Genomic DNA, 24,979 nt, shown 5'->3' on the forward strand with positions numbered 1-24,979 from the left:
CTTTCTTTCTTTCTTTCTTTCTTTCTTTCTTTCTTTCTTTCTTTCTCTTTCTTCTGTATGTAGTGAGAGTGCTTAAGTTCTCCTCTCTTAGCAAATTTTAAACACACAACACAGTATTATTAACTACGGTTGCCATGTTGTACATCAGATCCCCAGAGATTATTCATCTTGTAACTGAAGGCTTATACCCTTTGACCAGCTTCTTCCTGTCTCCTTAACCTCCCCACCTCTGATAACCACCATTCTGCTCTGTTTCTGTGAGTTGGCCTTTTTTTTTTTTTTTAAGATTCTGTATATAAGTGAGATCATACAGTCTTTTTCTGTAGTTAATTTCACTCAGCATGTCTTCTAGGTTCATCCATGTGGTTGCAAATGGCAGGATTTCCTTCTTTCTCATGGCTGAATAATATTCCATTATATATATATCACATTTTCTTTATCCATTGACAGATATTTAGCTTGTTTCTGTATCTTCACTATGTGGATAATGCTACAGTGAACATGGGAGTGCAGGTATCTCTTCAAGAAACTGATATTATCTCCTTTGAATATATACCCAGAAGCGGGATTGCTGGATCATATGGTAATTCTATTTTTAATTTTTTGAGGAATCTCCATACTGTTTTCCGTAATGGCTATATCCATTTATATTCCCATCAGTAGTGTACAAGAGTTCTCTTTTTCCCACACATTATTACCGACACTTAATATATGTTCCTTTTTTTGATAAAAGCTATCCTAACAGGTCCTTTGTCTATTTTAAAATCAGACATTTAAAAAAAAAATAAAATCAGACTTTTTTTTTTCTATCGGGTGGTAGGAGTTCCTTATATATTTTGGATACTGCCTCTTTATTAGATACATGGTTTGCAAATCTTTTCTCCCATTCTGTAGGTTGTCTTTTCATTTGTTGTTTCCTTTGCCGTGCAGAAACTTTTTAATTCGATGTGGTCCCACTTACTTATTTTGCTTTTGTTGCCTGAGCTTTTGGTGTCATATCCAAGAAATCATTGCTAAGACCAGTGTCAAGGAGATTTTTCCTATGTTTTCTTCTAGAAGTCTTATGGTTTCAGGTCTTACATTTAAGTCTGTCATCCATTTTGAGCTAATTTTTATGTGTGGTCCAGTTTCATTCTTTTGAATGTGGATATTTAGTTTTCCTAACACCATTTTTAAAAGAAGCAGTTCTTTCCCCATTGTATGTTCTTGGTGTCCTGGTGAAAGATTGTTGACTATGTATGTGTGGGTTTATATATGGGATTTCTATTCTGTTCCACTGGTCTTTGTGTCTGATTTTTGGCCAGTACTATCTGTTTTGATTACTATAGCTTTGTAATATAGCTTGAAATCATGAAGTGATGCCTCCAGCTTTGTTTTTCTTTGTCAAGATTGCTTTGGCTCTTTGGTGTCTTTGGTAGTTCCATACAAATTTTAGAATTGTTTTTTCTATTTCTGTGAAAAACATCAATGGAATTTTGATAGGGATCACATTGACTCTGTAGATTGCTTAGGGTGGTATGGACATTTCAACAATTAATTCTTCCAATCCATGAATATGTAATATCTTTCCATTTATTTGTGCCTTTCTCAATTTCTTTCATCAGTGTTTTATAGTTTTCAGTGTACAGATCTATCATGTCCTTGGTTAAATTTATTCCTAAGTATTTTATTGTTTTTTATGCTATTGTAAATGGGATTGTTTTCCCAATTTCTCTTTCTGATAGTATGTTGTCAGTGTATAGAAATGCAACTGATTTTTGTATATTAATTTTGTATCCTGCAACTTCATTGAATTTGTTTATTAGTTCCAACGGTATTTGGATGAAGTCTTTAGGGTTTTCTATATGTAAGATCATGCCACTTGCAAACAGAGCCAATTTCACTGCTTTCTGATTGGATAGCTTTCTTTTGTTTTACTTGCCTACTTGCTCTGCCTAGGATTTCTAGTACTATGTTGGATAAAAGTGGCAAAAGTAGACGTTCTTATCTTGTTCCTGATCTTAGAGGAAAAGTTTTCAGCTTTTCACTGTTGAGTATGATGTTAGCTGTGGGCTTTCAGATGCGTCCTTTATTACACTGAAGTACATTCCTTCTATATCTAATTTCTTGAGAGTTCATATCATGAAAGAACATAGAATTCTGTCAAATGCTTTTTCAGCTTCCCAAATTGAGATGATGATATGGTTTTTATCCTTCATTCTGTTAATGTGGTGTATCACATTTATTGATTTGCATATGTTGACTCATCCTTGCCTCCCAGGGGTGAATCCAACTTGATAATGGTGTATGATCCTTTCAGTGTGTTGTTGAATTCTGCTTGCCAGTGTTTTGTTGAGGATTTTTGCATCTATATTCATCAGGGATATTGGACTATAATTTTCTATTGTTGTAGTGTTATTGTCTGGCTTTGGTATCAGGGTGATGCTGGCCTCAAAAAAGTGAGTTTGAAAGTGTTCCTTCCCTTTTCAGTTTTTGGGAAGAGGTTGAAAAGGATTGATATTAATTCCTTAAATATTTGGTAGAATTCACCACTAAATCCAGTCCTGGGCTTTTGTTTTTTAGGAGGTTTTTGATTACTGAGTCACTCTCCTGACTCATTATTGGTCTGTTCAGATTTTCTATTTATTTGTGATTCAGTTTTGGGAGGTTACATGTTCCAGGAATTTATCCACCTCTTCTAGGTTATGCAATTTGTTGGCCTATAATTGTTCATAGTAGTCTTTTATGATTCTTAGTATTTATATGGTGTCTGTTGTTACATTTCCTCTTTCATTTCTGATTTTATTTATTTTAGTCCTCTCTCTTTTTTTCTTATTTAGTCTAGCTGCAGGTTTGTCAATTTTGTTTATCTTTTTAAGAAAATCCAGTTCTTAGTTTTTCTATTATTTTTCTGGCCTATTTCACTGAGTTCTGCTCTGCTCTTTTTAAATTTCCTTCCTTTTGTTGATTTGTTTTATTCTTCTTTTTCTAGCTCCTTGAGGTATAGAGTTAGGTTGTTTATTTGAGATCTATCTCTTTTCTTAATGTAGGCTTTTATTGCTATAAACTTCCCTCTTATAGCTGATTTTGCTATAGCCTATAAGATTTCATATGCTGTGTTTCCATTTGTTTCAAGATATTTTTTAATTTCCCTTTTGATTTCTTTTTTGACCCATTGTTTGTTTAGGAGTATGTTGTTTAATTTCCACATGTTTGTTTGTGAATTTTCCAGTTTCCCTCCTGTTTTTAATTTCTAGTTTCATATCATTGTGGTTGGAAAAGATACCTCTATGATTTTAATGTTCTTAAATTTGTTAAGACCCATTTTGTGACCTAACATATAATCTATCCTGGACAATGTGCCATGTGTGCCTGAGCAGAATTTGTATTCTGTGGCTATTGGATAAAATGTTTTGTATATGTCTGATAGGTCCATTTGGTTCTAATGTATAGTTCAAGTCCAATGTTTCCTTATTGATTTTCTGTCTGGATGATGTATCCGTTGTTGAAAGTGAAGTATTGCAGTTCCCTACTATTATTGTATTGTTTAAATCTGTTAGTATTTACTTATGTAGGTAAACTGATGTTGGGTGCATATATGTTTACAATTGTTATATCCTCTTGATGAATTGACCCTGTAAGCATTATGAGATGACCTTCTTTGTCTCTTGTTGCAGTTTTTGACTTAAAGTCTATTTGTCTGATATAATTACAGCTACTCTCCTCTCTTATGGTTTCCATTTGCATAGAATATTTTTTCCCATTCTTTCCTTTTGTGCCTATGTATGCCTTTAAAGCTAAAATGAATCTCTTGTAGGCAACATGTAGTTGGATCTTGTATGTATGTTCAGCTACTCTATGCCCTTTCATTGGAGAATTTAACCCACTTAGATATAAAGTAATTATTCATAGATAAGGATTTACTAATTCCATTTTATTGTTTTCTGGCTGTTTTGTAGTTCTTTTGTTCCTTTCTTCCTCTTTTGTGTCTTCCTTTATGAATTGATGATTTTCGGTAGTGGTATGCTTTGATTCCATTCTATTTATCTTTTATGTATCTATTACAGGTTTTGCTTTGTGATTACCAGGAGGCTTACATAAGACATCTTATAGTTAAAATGGTCTGTTTTAGGCTGATAACAACTTAACTTCGATTGCCGACAAAAACTCTACCCTTCTACTCCCCACCTCACATTTTATTTTTGATATCATGATTTACATATTGTATATCCATTCACCAATTACTGTAGTTGTAGTTACTTTTAATACTTTTGTCATTTAATGTTTTTTACTAGAGTTTAGTGATATACACATCACTGTATTAGAGTATTCTGAATTGACTATATACTTACCTTTACCAATGGGCTTTATGTTTTCATGTTACTAATTGGCATGCTTTCATTTCAGCCTGAAGAACATGTAAGCATTAAGAATTTGCAGCATTTCTTGTAAGGCAGGTCCAACCATGAACCACCTCAGCTTTTGTTTGTTTGGGAACGTCTTTATCTCTCCTTCATTTCTGAATGGCAGCTTTGCCAGGTAATGTGTTCTTGGTTGGCAGTTTTTTTTTCCTTCAGTGCTTTAAATATATCAACCTGCTCTCTCCTGACCTGCAAAGTTTCTGCTCAGAAGTCCACCGATAGTCTTATGGAGGTTCCCTTGGTTGTGAGGAATTTTTTTTTTTCCTTTTCTGCTTTAAAGATTCTCTTTGTTTTTGATTTTAGATAGTTACACTAAAATGTGTCTTGGAGAAGATCTTTTTGGGTTGGATCTTTTGGGGGACCTATGAGCATCATGAACTTGGATATCTAAATTTCTCCTCAGATTTGGAAATTTCACAACCATTATTTCTTTAAATAAGCATACCATCTTCTTCTTTCTTTTTCCTCTGGGCCTCCAAGAATGCATGGGTTGTTTTGCTTGATGGCATCCCATTAACTTACATAAGCTTTCTTCACTCTTTTTCATTCATTTATCTATGTTCTTCTCTGATTGGATAAGTGAAAATGACCTGTCTTTGACTTCACAGATTCTTTCTTTTGCTTGATCAAGTCTGATGGTGATGCTCTGCATTGCATCTTTCATTTCATTCATTGTATTGTTCAGCTCCAGAATTTTTCTGCTTGGTTCTTTTTTATGATTTGTATCTCTCTGTTAAACTTTCTGTTTTGTTTGTGTATTGTTTTCCTGATTTCATTGATTTGTCTTTCTGTGTTTTCTTGTAGCTCACTGAGCTGTCTTAAAGCAATGACTTTGAATTTTTATTGCACAAACCACAGATCTCCATTTCTTTGGGGCTGGTTACTGGAAAATTATTGTGTTCCTTTGGTGGTGTCATGTTTCCTTGATTTTTCACGTTCCTTGAAATCTTACATTGCTGTCTTCAAATTTGAAGAAGTCACCTCCTCCAGGCTTTACTGACTGGCTTTGGGAGAGTAATACCTTCTGTCAGCTCTGTTAGGGATTCTTTGACTTTCTCAGATCTTTTCTATGGAGTCACTGGCTTTACACTTCTTGCACCACCAAGAGGATGCAAGAAGTGTATGCCTTGGTGCAATTGTATGCCTTCTTTCAATCCTGCAAACCCAAGCGTAGCACCGACAGCTTCCCATTTGCTTCCCCCAGGGCAGTGCTGAATCTCAACTTTCTCCCAATCCTGCAGAGTTGGGCTGACTTTCCCTGCATGCTCACTAGCTGTCTACAAAGGCATGCATTTGCTGCCTTCATGAGTGTGCACAGGAAGCCAGCCAAGGGGTCAGGGTATGTGTAGGTTGGGTGCAGAGAACATTGGGGGTGCCTCTGGGGCAGCTGGGGGGATCTGCAGATGAGACATTCCCAGCAGTTTGTTGTCAGGCTTCTTGATGGAGTCTGCAAAGTGATTAGTAGAAACCACATTCAGGGGACCTCCATCTGAACCACAGTTCTGCCTTTACTGCCACGTTGGAGAAGGGACAGGGATTTTCTGGTCCTCCATCCCATCTTTGATTGTGCCGGGAAGGATTTGCATTAAATCACTGATGCTAGGTTTTATTTATTTATTTATTTATTTATTTATTTACTTTTTTAATTTAAATTCAATTAGCCAACATATAGTACACCACTCATTTTTGATATAATGTTCAATGATGCTACATTTTAAGAATGAATTCACGGTTGTGTGTCAGTTCTTCCCACTACATTTTTCCCCTCTAAACTTCTGAGATCTCGGAGAATCTGACTTCTCCCAGGTTTGAGCCTTCAGAGTGCTCTACATCATCTTTGTGACTATGCTATCTTTTCTCACAAGGTTTCAAACTTTTAAAAACAACATGGATTCAAAGTACAGTAAAGGAAATAGCCACCACTCTGCATATTTCAATAAGAAAAGAATGCAGTTCAGGGAATTATGAGCTTGTAGGATGTTGCAAGGGCTGGAGAAATGGAAATCTGAAGAGTTGCACTGGGTAGCACCATTTCAAAGTGATCCCGCTGTCGTTGTGACCCGGGGATTAGGAAGCCGCCACCCTGGCTGCTTTTGCCACAGGGGCCTTGGGCACCCATGAAGCTTGTGACTGAACTCAGGGATGAGGAGTCCAGTGACTGCAATGTCTCTGAACACTCATCTTTCTGCTATAATGTTATACTGCTTCACACAAGGACATTATTGGGGGAAACCAATTTATTTCTAGAACCATGCTTTCAAAGGTGGCTGGGAAATGTTGATTTTTTCTTTTCTAGCTCTTGAGTTATAGGGAATGAGAAATTAATGCCAACAGTCTTATTCAGCACAAACACTTGTTTGGATTTTGTCTTACATGGTGTATTAGTCAGGATAGGCTCTGCTATGACGCAGTAATAAACAACCCTAAAATGTCAGTGATTTCAAACCATAAACATGGATTTTTTACTCACCAAATATCTGTTGCAGGCTGGTTGGCCTTCCTCCTAGGTGCACCATCTAGAACAAATAACCTTCAAGGCAGGGGAAGGGAGAGGTGGAGGAGGAACATCAGCCATTAGTTGCTTCAGCTCAGGAGAGGCACATGTCCCTTATGCTCAGAGCCTGTGGCCAGACCTCACTATATTGCCCCAACCTAAGCTGGAAGGCAGGCTAGAACATTAGGGGAGCATGTGAAATATTTGGTGTACACTCACTATCAGTCATGGAAAAAAAGAGGAGGTGCTTGCATTCTAAGTTGGGGTGAGCCTACCTCTTATCTCCCCTTCCCTCTGTGAAAGCCTCTGAAGACAAAGGTCCCAGGGCTCCTCAAAGGCCAATATGCACACCTTGCATATTAAAGGATTTGGAGCTATAATCTAGATATCTGTGTGGTGTCCTTGAGGAATCAGCAAGAGATTTCCTTTTCCATAAATATCTCCCTTGCTGGCCTAACCTGGCACTTAAAATTTCCACCATTAATATTACTTTTTGTGTGCTACCTTTAGGATATGCATATTTAAATCCATTAAGGCAATAGGTCATCTTGGATTACCCTGGAGCACTTTCAGGGAGCAGGGATCAGGGTGTGGGAGAAATGGACTGAAGGCATGCACTGGGACATGAGAAAGGTAAGCTGGTGTCAGTGGATTCTATAGATCAGCAGGAGGGGTCTTGAGGATGTAGGGCAGGGGGCTCGAAGGGAATAGACAAGGCACCCCAAGGAAGAGGAGAAGGGGGCCCCAGGCAGATTGTCCACATTACATCTTTGCCAAGGGCTTGACTTATTTTGGGCTCTAAGGGCAGCCACATCTTCCCCAACTTCATCCAATAAGATCATAAATAGCTCTTTGAACGGAGCCTCTTTTGGAAGATAAACTCAGAAATATCTGTCCTGCTAGATTGTAGTGAAGAGAAGTGAGGCTGAAATGGAATATTTGATTCCAATATTTGACCGAGAGTCCAAAAGTTGACCTGGATACTGACTTCCTGGCATACTTACTGGCACTCCTGTGCACTTGTCAAATACAACTGTGTGATCTTGGGCAAGTTATGTGACATTTCTACACCTCTGCTGGGAGGATTAAATGAGAAATTCATGTTTAGCACAAAGTAGAGAATCAGCAGATCCAAGCTGTGAAGTCAGAGTGACCTCTCCAGGTTAATTTGGATCTTGATCTACCTGGTCTCCCCCAGAGGGGAGTTCTCAGGGGTGTTTCATTTCTCAAAAAGGATTGGTGAAGAGACTGCACATGGAATCCCACTTAGTCTGTACAATAGACCTGGTGGATGGGAAGCAAAGGGTGATGGTCAGTAACAGATGGCAGGGTCCCCAGGGACTAGCAAGAGTGAGAAGTCTTTTCTAGTCCCTAGGCAGATGACCCCAGTGAGCCCTGGAGCCATGGGAAAGGGGTTGCCTCATGGGATCCGTGACCATGGCTTGGGGGACCAGCTACTGTTATAACCCTGACCCAGTAGGAAAGGAGTGAGGGCAATTAATCCCTCGTGCCTCTCTCCTCCTGCCCCCCAATCTGCTCCTGGCACCTCCCATTGGCTGAGCGTCACTGGAAGGTAGAGGGTGGAGGAGGCTGGTAATGCAGTCCACAGAGGTCAACCTCTTGAGGCCCAGAGCAGAACCTGGTCCATAGGAGAGAAGGCTGAGAGCTGGGGAGCAGAGCAAAATCAACACCAAACAAGGGGCTCCTCAAACTCTCACAGCCCTGGGACCAAGAAACCAGGTTTCCCCCACCCAAGCGGTAGCTCAAGCACAGACAGCCGGCCTTCTCGCTCTCTCCCATAACGGTGGTAAAGGAGCCAGGGATGATGTGGGCTGGTTGGGCAGAGGAATGCCCGTGCTATAACAGGGAGTTGAGGACAAACCTGATTTCTTTGACTTGTCTTTCCCAGAAGATGAGGAGCAGGTGCGAACCAGTGCTCTCCCCCAAGACAAATGTATCTTTTCCATTCATGGGAGGAGTAGGACAGACTCACATTTGTCAAGTATCGATTATACATGGGGTACCGAGTTGGCCCTTTCTGTATGTTGCCTCTTTGAATCCTTTGGTGATTAACTCATGGAGATCAACAGCTCCAGGGCCAGCTGCTTTTGGAGGGGGCAGGCGGGCCTAGCTTTTAGAAACCTGGTGACACTAAGGAAATTTGAATGCAGAGCCTTCCCCATTCTCTGACTCCTGTGAGACCCACTTCAACTCCATGGGCCAAGCACCCATGTGTTTTCTCCTGTCAGGAGAAAATAAAATGTCCAGTGAAGTTATTCACTCCGGGTGTTAGGAACTTAATGTGTCACCCCTCCCAGGAGAATGTGTGTTTCCCAGGACAGCCAGAGAGTGGGTGGTACTGAACCAAAGGAGTGAATCACTAATAGTGGAATCCCAGGCATTTGGAGAGGTCATATTTCTTGGGTGGGTTCCTTCTTGACATTGTTTATATTATACAGAGGTGACAGCCACCTATTGTCCCCCGAAAGGAGATTGTCCCCGTGGGTGTGGTGATGATGAAGAAGGAGAGGCATGTCCAGGCTGGAGCCAGGGTGGTCTGATTTTCAAAACCAGATCTGTCCCTTAGGATGGGAGGTAGCTTAAACAGCCATGCAGCCTCCCCAAGTGTCGTAAAGAGCTCCTGTCGCCTCTCGGAAACCGGGCTCTCTGCACCTGGAACGCGGTGCTGTTGTTATGCAATGTCCCTGTTGGCAGAGATGTTTGGGCCCCTTGTTTTCAGATCTGTGCCATTTCCAAGAAGGAGCTGTGGCCTTTGAGGAGGACTGAGCTACTGAATAGCAGTCCTGGTGCCAAATGGAGGCGCCAAGAAGAGGCAGAGAAGAGAAAGTCCTGACTGTCACACGAAGAGGAGGCAGCCAGCCCCGTGGCAGCCAGATATCCTGCAGCGGCCTTGGGGGCAGACTGGGGTCAAAGTAGGGCTGGGGGCGGAAAGAGGCCAGGCCGGGCCAGGCGAGAGAGAAGGGCAAAGTTTCCAGCCACCGGGTGGTAGGGTGTGAGAAAAGCAACTTTTGTCAGGAGCTTAGGGCTTGGTGGAGGATATCGCCCAATGTTCAAGTCCAGTGCCCCATGAATTTATGAAAGCCAGGCTCAAGGAGAAAGTTTTTCCTATGAGACCTCAGCAAAATCATCAACAATAACCACTGTTACCATTTACTGAGTGCTTACTGCAGCTGGGCCCTGTACCGAAGTTATTGCCCGAAGTCCTTGTGAAGGTCCTAGTCATTCACCCAGCATGTATTTATTGAGTTCCTACTTCAAGACAGGCACTATTTTAGGCACTAGATCTAGGGCAGATCGAGGGACAGGACAAACAAAGCCCCTGTCCCAGCGGCAGGGCCACCACAAGCAATTAACAACACGTAACTCTAGGGGGTGCCACAGGCGGGGGCTACTTTGTGCATTGAACAGCCCGGCAGCCCCTCTAGCCCCTGGAGCTCCATTCTAGCAGACATCATAGAATACCAGTGAGGTAGACATAATTATCCTCCGGTTACAGTCTGAGACACAGAGGCTTAAGTCACTGGCGGAGTTTTTCAGCCCAAAATCATTTATGCCAAAGCTGGCCTGACCTAAAGTCCTTGCAATTCACCTGTGCCCTGTATGGGCCATGGATGTGCCATTCTGTCCCTGGTGGGTAGAGGGTCGAGGGCGTAGCCAGGCTAAGAGAGGCAGAGCTGGGTTGACTGGCCACCCAGTAGCAGCACCATGTCCTGACTGGGTATACTAGAACCAGCTCAGAGGTAACAGAAAATCTCTTGGGTGAGGTCGACTCAGCTATAGGAAGCTTTGATAAGATCAGCTGCCTTCATAGTAAGGTCGGGGGGCCTGGCCTTTTTATTTTTATCGGCTGGGGCCTTATTCAGAAAGGTCTATCCCTGGGTAGACTTTGCTGTCTTGAAGGGCCAGAGGCGGCTATTGATCCTTTCATGTAGTTATCATTTATTCAATGTCCTAGTGATATTGGCAGAACAGTAGGTCCGGGGACCCACAGGTTTGTAAGGGTGGCCTCCAGACTCCTTTGGTTCGAATGGAGTAGGAGGGGTCCTCCAGCGCCCCAGGATGGGTCTCCTGAACACATGCAGCAAGAGCAGAGAAGGTGCTCTTATTCGGGTGAGCTCATCCGACTAGGGTTGAATCTAATTTTCACAGTGAAGAGCTTGAGGCTTGCCTTTGGACCAGACTCAAGGCTACTCCAGACACGAAAGGAGGACAGCCTTGTCCATGTTCTTCTGCCTTTTGTCCAAGCTTCTGTCTTGAAGGAAGAAAGATGGCCTCTGGTTGGGGTCCCCTCTTCTGCTGAGTCTCCCTTCTCCCACCCCCAGATGCACCGGTGTGTGGCTCTGAGCCAGGCTTCTGAGACCTGAACAGGGCCACCAGGGATCTCACATCAGCTGCTTTGGCACGGCAATCCTTAGGACTTGACACTGTTTGTCATTAGCCCCCTGGAGAAATGGAGAGGCTGAACTCATGGTGAAAGGAAGAAGGCTATTGGGTGCTGGAGACTGGGAGGAAGGGAAAGGTCGAGGGGAGCGTGGTGTGCTAAAAACAAATTCCATCTTCCTCTAGATTTTACCTAAGACAGATGTTGCCTAGACAGCCTACATTTTGGAAGAGTGACTTTCATGAAAGTTTGGGCCAGGGGTGACAAATATCTGGTGCACCATCCCCCTTCTCCCCACACCTTCTCTTGGTCTCTGGAATTGTAGCTTCAGACCCTCCTCAACGCAGCGTTCCAAGCAGCCTCTACCCATCAGAGTTGACATTTGAGATCAAGTTCCTTCCCTGTGCCTTTTTGACCTTTTGCTGTGAATTCTCTACAGTAGCGTATTCCTGAGGCATCTTATCTTAGTGTTGTGACTCTCACAGAACCTGGAAACTCAGAGCACAGTTTGGTGTTGATTCATAGAATGTCCCCTGCCTCAATGACTTTCTGTGTATACTGAACTTGACTGACTCACTGGTATCTATCTGTCTCCTCCTCCAACCAAGCTGGTTCTCTGGGTTTGGCAGGAGTTCCAGCTGAGACCTCTCCTTACTCCATATTCTCTTTATTACTAATGAGGCGTTGTTCCTTAATTACTAGGTGCTGAATACTAGAATTGATTTCCTTTGTTTCAATGAATTTAGCAAAGAGCTCAAGAATTCTTCTTGTGCTTGACATGAACTGCCTGATTTTTTTTATTTCCCGGGCGCGAAGATCACTGAAGGCAAAGTGATGCCTAGAACATCAGCAGGTGTGAAATTCACCTTCTTCACTGAAGCATTTAGACCCTTTGATACTCGTCCCCCAGACACTCTGCTGCCTCATTTAAAATGAAAAACAACGAGAATGTGGGAGAAATACGTGCTCCAGGTAACTCAGTATTCTAACGGATGAAAATGAATGAAATTAGGATATTAAATCACTAATAGCCCTCGCTGTAAAAAACCATTCCAACATAAGTTAGTCTAAATTTCCTACCTCAGGGTGTCCCACTTCTTGAACATAGCTGAGTCCTTAATGATTCAGAGTTTCAAAGCCTCAGGGTCCTAATCCTGAGAAGCAGAGACTGGGGAAAGTTTACTGAAGTTTGTTGGCTGGCTATAGGATCTATTAAGAAATTTTCTTTTTTTTTTGGATTAAATCCAAGAGTTTTTTTTTTTAAGCAGGTTTTTGTTTGTTTTGTTTTTGTCATGAGAGCCGAAAAGATAAGGAAGGTAGAAGCTGGTTGGAATTTCATTTAATGGACGAGCTCTTTCTCTACATCTTGGAGAGCTTATGTCTGAGGGCAAAATAAATGTGAAATCTTGGTGATCTGTGTTGGCAAATCCAGCATAAACAGCCTAAGGTTGCAACGATCAGAATCATTTAAACCATCCCTGGCAAAAATGTGGATCCTGGCCGGTCACCCAACCTCTGTGAGCCTCAGTTTCCTCCTCTGTAAAATGGGCAGGGTACTCAGGCAAGGTGCAGTATTTAACCTAAGTGAGGAACGTGGATTATTATTGCCCTGAAAAACTTGTAGAAAGACATTCTAGACATTTTTATTCAATAGCATGTTGAAATTTATTTTTTTAAATCAGTTTCGTTGGATTTTCCATGATCAGCTAAATATATTCCTTGTATACATTTTAAACAATACAGAAAACTAGAAATAAGAAAAAACAATCATGCAAAGTTCTCCCACTCAAATACAGCTTCTTTTTAGTTTATTTCCTTCTAGCCATTTTTTGGGCACATATTTTTTTTATTGTGGCAAAATATACCTAACATAAAATTTACCACTTTAACCATTTTTAAGTGTACAAGGCAGTGACATTAAGGACATTTTTTATTGTTGTTTAACCATCACCACCATCCATCTCCAGAACTTCTCCATCATCCCAGACTGAAACTCTGTCCCTGTTAACCAATAATTCCCCGTTTCCCTTTCCCCAGTCCTTGGGAACCATTATTCTATTTTCCATCTCTACGAATTCGACTATTCTACATGCCTTGTATCAACAGGCTCATTTCTAGTCATTTTTATAAATGGGTCTTCTTTATTTTATTTTATTTTTTTTTAAGATTTTATTTTTTTATTTGAGAGCGAGAATGAGATAGAGAGAGAGAGAGAGAGAGAGAGCATGAGAGGGGAGAGGGTCAGAGGGAGAAGCAGACCCCCCACTGAGCAGGGAGCCCGATGCGGGACTCAATCCTGGGACTCCAGGATCATGACCTGAGCCGAAGGCAGTCGCCTAACCAACTGAGCCACCCAGGCGCCCCTATAAATGGGTCTTCTTTAAAAATAGGAACTTAGCCTAATGAATAGGGATTTCGGCATCCTGGTTTCTTCACATTGTCAGCCTCCTCTAAGATATCACAAGCCTCTTTTTATATTGCTGCATCCTCGATATCAACATCTTTGCAATGGCCGAGCATTATCAAGTTGAGTGGATGTATCATTCATTATTAATCTTCCTTAGTTTCGACTGTTTGCTATTTGTAGAGAATGTTGTGAAAACAGTTTTGTGTAGAACTTTTATCCTGTTGAGGCTCGCTTTCTTTAGGCAGATTCCAGAAATTAATGACTGGCTTAAGGGGAATACGAACATTTTCAGGCTCACGATCTGCACCACCAAATGGCTAGGAAGAGTTTTTCAGATGGCGCCATTGACAGCAGGGTAGGTTCCCCCGACCCCGGGGCGGGGGCGGGGGGGACGGGGCTGGGATGTCCTAGTCTCTGCGGACATTGACCGCTTGTGAGGTTGACTCAAGCACTGACTATCTGTGGGGCTGAGGGGACAGGGCTAGTTCCAACACTCCTCGGTAGGAGAGGGTTAGGCACGCTGATGTCTTCACTGGGGCGACAGGAGTTCTCCTTGAAGTAGCCGTGCAGAATCAGCATTCTTTCCCCTTCAGACTGTGTGTTTATTTGGGAGTAGCCTGGAGGTTTGCTGATGGAGGTTATGGAGAGTCTAAGGCCAACCCCCACCCCAAACCTTTGGCTCCTCCGCTGGGTGGGGTGGACCCTAGTGACCTTCTGAAGCTCTCCCATCTCTGTTTTTGTCTTCAGGCTCCGCCACCATGCAGGCCACCAGCTGGACTCACCAACTTTAGTTTTCTCACGTCAGCCTGGCTCTTCCTAACGTGTCTTTGGTTCGGTCCCAAGTGTCGCCGGGAGGCGGACCCACCCTCTCCCTTCCCAGGAAAGCCCGTGTTGCAACGAGAGCACTCGTGCGCTTCTCTCCCCATGACTTTCTCGGTAGCACAGTCCGATGACACGGCCCCCACCGTCCTCTGCCGCTGTCCAAGAAGACATCACAAGCGCTCGAGATCCCAATCAGCCCGCTTTCTCCCTGTGGCGCTGTGTGCGTTGGCTGCCCGGCCAGAGAGCTGGGCCTAGTTTTACCTATCATTTTGATATTATCTCGGGGCGTAATGGGAAGTGAGCTCTCAGTGTGGAAATTCTTACTCAGAACACAAAGGATTGAAGAGAGCTCGGAGGCTGAACTCCGGAAAGACTCTTGCCCGGGGCCTCTTGGCAGGGATGGCTCAGGTTTCTAGGAGTGGGGGTGGGGTGGGGTGGGGGTGGGGGGTGGATAATGGCCAACAGGTGTGTGTTGCCCTGGGAGCAATTTTGTACCTTTTCAGTAGTTATAGGCCGTGGTGAACACCGCCGGTTCCTGCCTTCTCTGCATTATTTGATGAACATGCAGCTGAACTGCCCTGTGGTTTAATTCCAATGGCAATGCGATCGGCATTTGCTGGTTTTTCTTGTTGCTGTGAGAATGCTCACCGTTTCCCTTGAGATGTGGTCTGGGGTCCTTGACCTGCCACATATCCGTCTGAGTGATGCCATTCGGATTTCAATCAGATTCCAAGTCAATGGTCACAGCCTTGGGAGCTCCCTGTGTGGGTGAGGTCCTGTCGTTGCTGCCCACACCAAAAATATCAGCCGAAAAGTGTTTGCAAAGGACAACATTTCAACGATCCATGACATTTGTTTCTTTTCTGAGTTTTTCCCTGCATAGCTCATGCGATGATTGTTTTCAAATTAGGCCCTTTTTCTTTTCCCTCTCCTAATTATTATTTCTTATGTGAGGTTGATTCTAACATAATAGCAAACAATGGATGCACATTCATTAGACAAACTCATGATTTTAGGAAGACGCAAAAGGGCTTACAATAATTTCTGTGAAATCCACATTTGAGCATCCTTTTCCTTTCTCAACTGAGAGGTGAGTTCTCACAGTGCTCAGTAAAAAAAAAAATAAAGTTGTGCTTTTCTTTTTTTTTTTTTAACATCTTAACTATTTTTAACTATTTATTATGGAATTAAAACATATAAGTTGGCAGAATAACTTACATACCCCAAATATCCATCTCTAAGCCTCCTTAATGATCCACCTTTGGCCAATTCTGCCTCTTCTGATCCCCATCCACTTGCCACCTCCAGATTCCTTTGAAGCGTATCTTAGACAACCTGTCATTTCACACCTACATTTTGTACTATGTATCTCTAGAAAATAAGCATTCCCTTGAAAAGCCTACACCTACTCTTAAAATGAAGAAACATTTGGGACATTTTCAGAGAGGACTTAGAAAGGGATAAAACTATATCCCTTTAATTAAAAATTTATTAAACTAATACATGTAAATTGTTACCAGTACAGGCCTGTTAGTAATAGGAAATGGTAACAGATAAAATTAAAGAGAGGCCGTTCAGAAGGATATGTCATAATTTTTAGTCACTTGTTGAAATCAAGACTTTAATTCTGCAGAACACAATTATTATCATGGTTCAGAATTATTATACGTTGCCTTGTATTTTCCCAGAGGTAAGCTCAGACCCAACTGATTTACTTTTCCATTTGCCCAGCTATGTGGGTTAGTCATGTTAGCTTTCTTTGTCCAGGTGTCTCCAAGCGTTTTTGATTGCATACTTCTATCAGTAAGGAATTAAGTGTGTATCCATAATATGAATTACTTATTTATAAATTGTATATATACTCAATAAGGGTGGTTAAGTATATCATAAAACACATATAAAATAGAAACTAAAGGATGAAATGATAAGTAAGAATGTGTGGCAGTTCTAATATTTTCTTCCTCTTGTATGTGCCCCAATTCGAAGACAACTGGAGAAGGTGGTGGGACGCAAAATACATCAAAGTGAGGTGTCAGTCGTGAAAGAGGACTGCCTGGACTCAAACCCCGGTGCTGCTACTCCTTAGCTCATACACATCACTTAGCTCCGCTCAATCTATCTTGTCATTTGTAATGTGAGGGCATTCATGCCTTATGGGGTATTGTAGGGTTTAATCCTTACACAGTGCCTGGTACGTGGTAAGCATTCAATACATTTTAGTTAATAATGCTGCTGCCGCTGAGAATTCATTCCTAGAGGGCTGGGCTGGGTCTAGCTTCTGCTTTCCTCCTTTCTCTACAGAGTACCCGACATGAGGCCCATGCTTATTGGTGCTGATTCCAGGGTTTTGGTGCGCTGAGGGTGGTGTGGGTGATGCTATGGTGACAGTTACGGGGATGGTCACATTGGGCACGATCAATAGCATGGTGTACATTTATATTGATGATGATGGTGATGGTATGATGACACGGGGATGGTCCCGTTGAGGGGGGTGAATATGACCAGAAGGGGAAGCTCTTTTGCAGTCCCTACTGGAACTACATCATCAGTGTTTGCACTTGTCTTTCCTAAGAAGGTACCCACCCAACAGCTATGCTGACCGGCTTGTTTTGCTGTCTCCCTGCCTGGCGTCCTGGCCCTGTTGACCTGTTTTGCTGCTGTGCCCTCCTCTTGTGCTCCCATGTCGCTGTCTCTCTGTAGAGTCTGCTGCCCTGCTTGCCCGCGCATAGGCCCGGGAGATGAACCAGCCCTCTCTTCACCGCAGGGCCGTATTATCTGCCAGTGGCTATTTGGTTGTCACGGTAAGGAACCTGCTTCTCAGCCCCTGAGGACTATGGGTGGTGCTAGAAACCTAGAGAGTGTGGCCCCTCGTGGCTTTCTTCAAGAGGTGGCCCACGTCTTTTCCGGTGGGAGAGAGGGCAGACCTGGTAGGGAGCAAACTCATATACTTGTGCAAATCTGGGGCAAAGGCCCAACCCCAGTTAGGCAGGGGCTCCTGGAATGCTCTCGTCCGGGAACTCTGCCACGCAGCCCTGTGCCTCTGCTTCCCAAATGATGGGAGAAGCCTCCTGAGAAGGGCTGAATCCCCACTGGCATGAGATCTCAAGAAAGGTGTCGAGAAAGGACTTCCTCCTTTCCAAAATCAGGACAAAGAAAGGTTAGCGTTGCACCCAGCAGTGCCAAAAAGTAAGGCTGAAGTAAAAAAAGAACTTGCCGTAGGCTCTTTTTCTGGGGGCTTGTGTTTTTTTTTTTCTTTTTTCCCATGAACCTTGTTGGCTGGGTTTCTGGGAAATACGCTCCACCCTCTCTGGAGTGGTTCAGATTTTCTATGTTTAAGAAATTCGAGAGTCTGAGGTTGACATTTCATCAGGAGTACCCCGAACTCTTTTGATTCAGATACTGACTTGGGAACCTTCTATTTTTAATCTTTTTCTAGAGACCACATTCAAAATAGACCATATTTTGAATATTCTGAAAATGATTACTGAGACCTAAGAGCATACATTTATCTCTTCAAACTAATTCTTCGACTGGGATATTGCTCATGTCTCAGAATGACTAGGGTGTGGAGCATGAGATTCTGTAGAATGAGATTATGTGCTCTTAAAACACTAGCTCTGGGGAATTGTTCTTTAATACAAATATTCTAATGACTTGAAATACTTTACCAGTTCTATACATAATTTTAAATATTCTTGGGGTTAAGATACTCTTATCTAATAACCAAACAGTCATGCTATTTCCAAACAATTTGGGATTGCCTTCCCAACCACGTTTTTGGGAGATTCCTTGGCTGGGAGACCCCAGGCCAGAGAAGAGGAATGGATTTCTATTTGTGACTCTGATGGGGTGGACTGCATCCTTTTGATGGTCACTCTAACAGGGACTGGTCACGGGACAGATTTCTAAAGCAGAGGTAAAAATGAAAGCCAGGCTGTTGTGTGGTTGGGAGATGGGGCTTGTATCCATACTTAGCAGCATTGTTTCGGCAAACCATGGCAGCCTTACCAGTCACATATGTCATCTCTCTTTTCTAACTCCAACCCCTGATGCCAGGAAAGGAATAAAAGAGAAGAAATAAGTCCATCCACTGATGACTAGATACATAAAATATGGTATATCCATGCAACGGAATATTATTCAGCCGTGATCAGGAATGAAGTGCTGACACACGCTACAACATGGACGAACCTTGAAAATGTTATGCGAAGTGAGAGAGGCCAGTCGCAAAAGGTCACATATTGTGTGATTCTGTCTATTGGAAACATCCAAAATAGGCAAATCCATAGAGGCAGAAAGCAGATTGGTGGTTTCCAGGAGATAGGAAGGAGGAGGAACAGGGAGTGACTGCTTACTAGGTATGGGGTTTCCTTTTGGGGCGATGACAATGTTTGGAACTAGAGAGAGGCAGTGGTTGCACAACATTGTGAATGCACTCATTGCCATTGAATTCTGTACTTCAAAATGGTTAAATGATTTTTATGTTGTGTAAATTTTACCTGGATAAAAAAAAAAAGAGCAGAATAAGACAAGGAGAAAGGCAGAAGAGGAGAGGTCACTGGAGACATTTCAACACATTTTGGAATATGGGAAACATTTGGAGACATGGCAATTGACTTACCAGAGTGGAGGCAGCAACGACCTAAGTGACTAAGGGAGGGGGATGAGGGTTGGTATCAATGAGGAACAAGCCACATTACTGGTCAGAACTGTAGAAGGGCTGAGGCTTGGAGATACCAGGTGCTACAGTCAATAGCAATAAAGGGGGGGATTTCTTAAAATTCAGAATATAGAGAATTTGGATGCTAAGGTCTTTATTTTTCCCCATGCCAAGCTGCCAGGAGACTGTTTCCTGTTCCTTCCTCTGAGTTCAGGAGACCTAGAGACAGCCAAGTGCAGGGTGGAATCCCATTCTGCAAACAAGAGAGAAGTACAAGTCTACAGTTGAGACCCCGGCTTTCTTCAGAATGCTCACAGCCAGGCCACAACCCTCTTCTTTCACAGATGGGTAAACCCAGAGAGGGAAGTGACTTGCCCATGGTCCTGCAGCCAGCAGCTTATAGGTGTGGAGCTAGGATTCAAACCAGGTTTAGGAGACCCCGCAGCCTATGTGCTCCCTATTGCAGTTTTACTACCTGCCTCTGCATCTTCAGTAAGTATTCTTAGTGCCTAATTGCCCTTGCCCTGTGCTGAGTGCTGTAAAGGAGAATTACAGCAGGCCCCATGTGCTGTGACTCTTGGTGATAGCAACAGGCCAGAAATAAGGGAAGCGCACACCCACTGCCCATTGACTCAGTGCTGGGACATGGTGAAGGGGCGGTGCAGAGAGTGCCTGGGGCCCTGTAATTTGGGGGACCTGGATGCTAGAGTGATTGGGGAGAAAGATGTTCTGAATCAAACATATTCCTCATCACTTAGTCCATCACCCTGGAAATCTCCTTTCCCCTTCTACAAATTCTCTCCTAGACCTGCTTTCCAATTTCTCTTCCTGTTCAAATCTGAGGTTCTGTTTCAAGAAGTTGATTTTATTTTTCCCCTGTATAAAATATAAAGGTGGACTTTTTTTAATTGAGAAATAGAGAAAATAAAAATAAATAATTCAAACACTGTTTGCCACATCTCCTCCTTTGTTTTTTTAAAATTCATTTTTATTAATTTTTTTCATCAAATAAATACACGTTTCTAGTTCAAACATTCAAAGAGTGCCACAGGTTTATAATAGTCAACTGTAGCCCCTCCTAGCTCAGCACTCCAATATTTTCAGTTCTGGCTTCAGGCCCTTATCTCCATCGTTCTCAACATGTTTAAATGGCTTTTCTTATTGACTGACTGAGTTTATTGCCATCAAAAATGAGGACTTCAGTCACTTACAGTGCCTTCCTCTCGCCATGCCCCTTGTCTCCATCTATACTCAAAGTCCTGTCCCCATCCTCCAGGTAGTAATATCAGCATGTTGGGTAAGTTGAGGTCACTATGTGAAAACTATACAGTGAGTATTCGCAGCTGAGCCACTTAATACATTAGGAGTCGATATTCTTTTTTTTTTTTTTTTAAAGATTTTATTTATTTATTTGACAGAGAGAGACACAGCGAGAGAGGGAACACAAGCAGGGAGAGTGGGAGAGGGAGAAGTGGGCTTCCCGAGGAGCAGGGAGCCCGATGGAGGGCTCGATCCTGGGACTCCGGGATCATGACCTGAGCCGAAGGCAGACGCTTAACGACTGAGCCACCCAGGTGCCCCAGGAGTTGATATTCTTTCTTTGACCAGTCCTCATCCTCTACCTCTGCCCTCCACCTCACTCTGGCATTCAGAATGACTTCATTTTTCCTTTGCTTGGTCTTCTAAGTACCTGTCACCAATTTTTCTCCCAACTCCTTTCTCCAAATCTCAGTAAGACATTTTTTTTCCCTCTCAATCAGATTGTTCCATCAGGTAGTCTATCAGCTCTACCTTTTCCCCAGTTGACATTTCTCCCAGAATCCTCCACCCTGCTCTGACTGCTCCATTGACTTCCTGGGTTTCTGACCTCTCCTCCATTATCCCAGGAATTCCGGTCTCACTTTTCCTGGGTTGGATGAAGTGTGTCCTGGATCCCACGTCTTTCTGAGTTTATTCCCTTAATTGCATCTAATTCACCAACTACAAACTTCCTAAGAAAGAGCAAAAGATAAATTTTCTGAATTCTGGGCTGAATTTTGAAATCACCAGCCTGGAAGTATGATTCTGCCTTTATTTGTACACCTGGATTCCCCTTGCACCATAGACGGTCCCCCTCCCCTTTCCCCAGCTCGCGGTGAACCCCATCCCCCAGGACAACATTGTTGAGTGTCCTGGTTTGGCACGAGGCCACTGCCTATGCCCAGCAAGTGCCAATCACAGCACTTGTCTTAATAATACCTTAGCCTCAACACCCAAGGTTTAAGTTGTATTAATCACCTAATAAAGAAATCTTCACAAGTGCTAATTACTAGCCTAGTCTTCATATGAGGCCCATTTAAAGAAGTGCCATTTTAGAAGCTGTAGTGCTTATAGTCACTTAACAAACATTTATTAAATGTCTACCATATACCAGACACCATGATAGAACTTTAACATGAGTTGTATGGTTTAATCCTCATGGCAATCCTGTGAAATGGGCATTATTGCCATTTGTAAATGAGGCAACAGTTTCAGAGAATAAAGCTTCTCCAACTATTCATTCAACACATTTACTGAGAACCTACTATGTGCTAGGTGATAAGGATACTGTGAGGGGCAGACACACACATCTCTGGCCTCATGCAGAGTCTAGTTGAGCCAAGGGAGACAGACATCAAACAAATAATTTTACAAATAGTTTATTAAATACCTTTGAGATAAGTGCATGAGAAAGAAGTATGAGGTGCTATGTCCTAGTCTGGGGAATTATAGACCGTTTTCTGGAAACAGTATATTAGGTCTGTAAGAATAGTGAGAGTTAGCCAGATGAAATGAGGTGTAAGGAAGGGAGAGAGGGAGGAAAGAGCTTAAGCAAAGGCTCAGAGGCGAGAAGGGGTTTGCATAAGTGAGGAGCTAATAGGCCAGGGTGACCAGAACATAGTGGAATGATGTGCCATAAGGCTCAGTGGGGACCAGGTCAAGGAGCAGATTGTGAGGGTTTTGTGTGCTCTGTTAGGAACCTGAACATTATCTTTGAGGACAGGGAGAGGCAATGAAGAGTTTTGATCAGTGGAATGAAATGATGAGATTTGTTTTATAAAAACTCCTTCAGGTTGTTGTGGGGACACTACCTGGGAGAAGGCAAGAGTGGACATGGGGAGAGCCAAGGGATGGCTGCTCCAGATGTCATAACCGAGGTGATAGCTGCCTGCATGAAGGGGGTGCTGGTGGAGATGGGGACAAGTGGAGGGACCCAGGATGCATTTGGCAAGACGCTTGCTCAAGGTCACATGAAGCAGAGCTGGGATCTAAACCCAGCTCCTGTGGTGACAAGGCCAGCTCTCTTTCTGATCCACGAATGCTGCTTCTTTCTCTGTGCAAGGGTCAGAGGACACACACACCCTTTCTCTCCCAGTGCCCTGGCTGGGGATGCTAAGTTATAACCTAATAGTTGTGAAGAATCTCTTCCTTGTGCAGTGATAGAGCTTCTAAATTATGCTGTATAATATGTCAGTCATTTGGGATATAAAAAGAAAACATAATCACTGCTTTTAAGAGCACGAGCATCCTAATAAAGCTATAGGGATGCAAACAGTGTCCTCAAACAAAATTAAATAGGAGGAAGTTAGAGAAGCTCTAGAATCTCACACAGTTCTTCGGGTCACAATCCCAGCACTACAGTTTTGGCCTGTTTGACTCCACTATACTCAGCAATATCTTCAATGGTCCTGGAATTAGGGTGCATTTTCCCAAACAGACTTAAAATAACACTACTCTTGGACATCCTGATTCTTAATTTGGACCAGAAATTGTATTCCTCAGAAACAATAGTAAGACATGCGAAATTCTTTTATTATTCTTTAGGTCTAATTTTTCTCCTAAATAGTTGATCGTCAGGGATTTATTGATCAATGCTTTAAAACCTCATTAATAAACTTCTTAGTCATGGGGCCAGAAGGTATGCAGTCTGAGAATACAACCATATAACCTAAATCCCCTGCAACATTCTTAGTTTCCATATAAAAACCATTGTCAGAACATGTACCTAATTTTGCTTTGAAAATAGGATTCACTTCCCAGGTGAAGTGTGTCGGAACTTGATAGTACAGTTGACCCTTGAAAAACATGAGTTTAAAAAAAGAAAAGAAAAGAAAAGAAAAAACATGAGTTAGAACTGCATGGGTCCACTTACATGCAGATTTTTTTTTTTTAATAATACAGTAGGATCCTGCAAATGTATTTCACTTTTTTAAAAAAGATTTATTTATTTATTTATCTGTCAGAGAGAATGAGAGAGAGAGAGAGCACAAGCAGGGGGAGCAGCAGGCAAAGGGAGAAGTAGGCTCCACGCCGAGCAGGGAGCCTGACGCTGGGCTCGATCCCAGGACCCTGGGATCATGACCAGAGCCGAAGGCAGACACTTGACCAACTGAGCCACCTAGGCGTCCCTGTATTTCACTTCTTAATAATGTTCTTAATATCTTTTCTCTAGCTTACTTTATGTAAGAATCCAGGATATAATACATATAACATACAAGATCTGTGTTCATCAACTGTTTATGTTATTAGCAAGGTTTACGTCAATAGTATGCTATTTGTAATATTTTTGGGGAATGAAAAGTTCTATGTAGGGGTGCCTGGGTGGCTCAGTCGTTAAGCGTCTGCCTTTGGCTCAGGTCATGATCCCAGGGTCCTGGGATCAAGCCCTGCATCGGGCTCCCTGCTGGGTGGGAAGCCTGCTTCTCCCTCTCCCACTCCTCCTGCTTGTATTCCCTCTCTCACTCTCTCTCTCTGTCAAATAAGTAAATAAGTAAATAAAATCTTAAAAAAAAAGTTCTATGTAGATTTTTGGCTGTGTTGGGGGTCAGCGCCCCTAACCCCCATGTTGTTTAAGGGTCAACTTATGTGTTTCCAACAGAACCTTTGAGTTCGGTTTGAAAAGGGAGGCAGAACCTTGCAGATCTCATGGCTTCTAGACTAGGAAGTCTCTTGCAGATGCTTTGGGAATTCAGACCGTGTCTTTGGGGGACCTTCTGTTAGCTCCCATATGGATGGAGCAGGGCTGAAAGGAGGAAAAGAATAAATATTGTTTATGGCACATGATTTATTCTCCAGGGTTGTAAAAACCCCGTGTTACCTGGCCTAGGCCATAATGAAATAGATTGAAGTACATGAAGAAAGTGTTCAGTGGCAAGCTGGTAAATATTTATTGACATAAAGACTGTGCAAAAGCAATTTATAAATCACAAATGATACAATACTCTTTATTGTAATTTCCTTGTAGTCAGCAGATTCCCACGGAATGCTTTTGATTTTGGCTCTGGGCTCCTATATCCAGAGTGTCGCCCATCTATTATTTCAACTGATGAACAAGTGCAGTTCCAACATGAATGTGGGTTGATATCTTATGTTAATAGGTAAGAAGAAAGCAAAACAACAAAGTTGGATGTCGAGTCTCTAATCATTTGTCAATGACAGGGACAACTTCTTTGCTGAAGGAGATGATTTTTTTTCAAATATCGGAGGAATACTTCCTCAATTTGTGTGTGTTTGTGTGTTCTATTCATAATGTTTTGGCTATAAACACATTTTAAAATTTAATTGGCATTTTTAACATTCTTCCATCACTCTTAAAAGTCTTGACCAGGGATCAGTAAATGAGGGTCTATGGGCCAAATCTGATCCCCCCACTTCTTCCTGTAAATCAAGATTATTGGAACACTCTGCCCAATGGTTTTACATATTGTCCACATCTGCCTTTGCCCTACAGTGGCAGAAATAAGTTAGACAGAGACTGTATGGGCACCAAGCCCAA

This window comes from Mirounga leonina, unplaced genomic scaffold (assembly GCF_011800145.1).
Source record: "Mirounga leonina isolate KUSES-001 unplaced genomic scaffold, KU_Mleo_1.0 Mir_166, whole genome shotgun sequence".
Classification (NCBI taxonomy): domain Eukaryota; kingdom Metazoa; phylum Chordata; class Mammalia; order Carnivora; family Phocidae; genus Mirounga; species Mirounga leonina.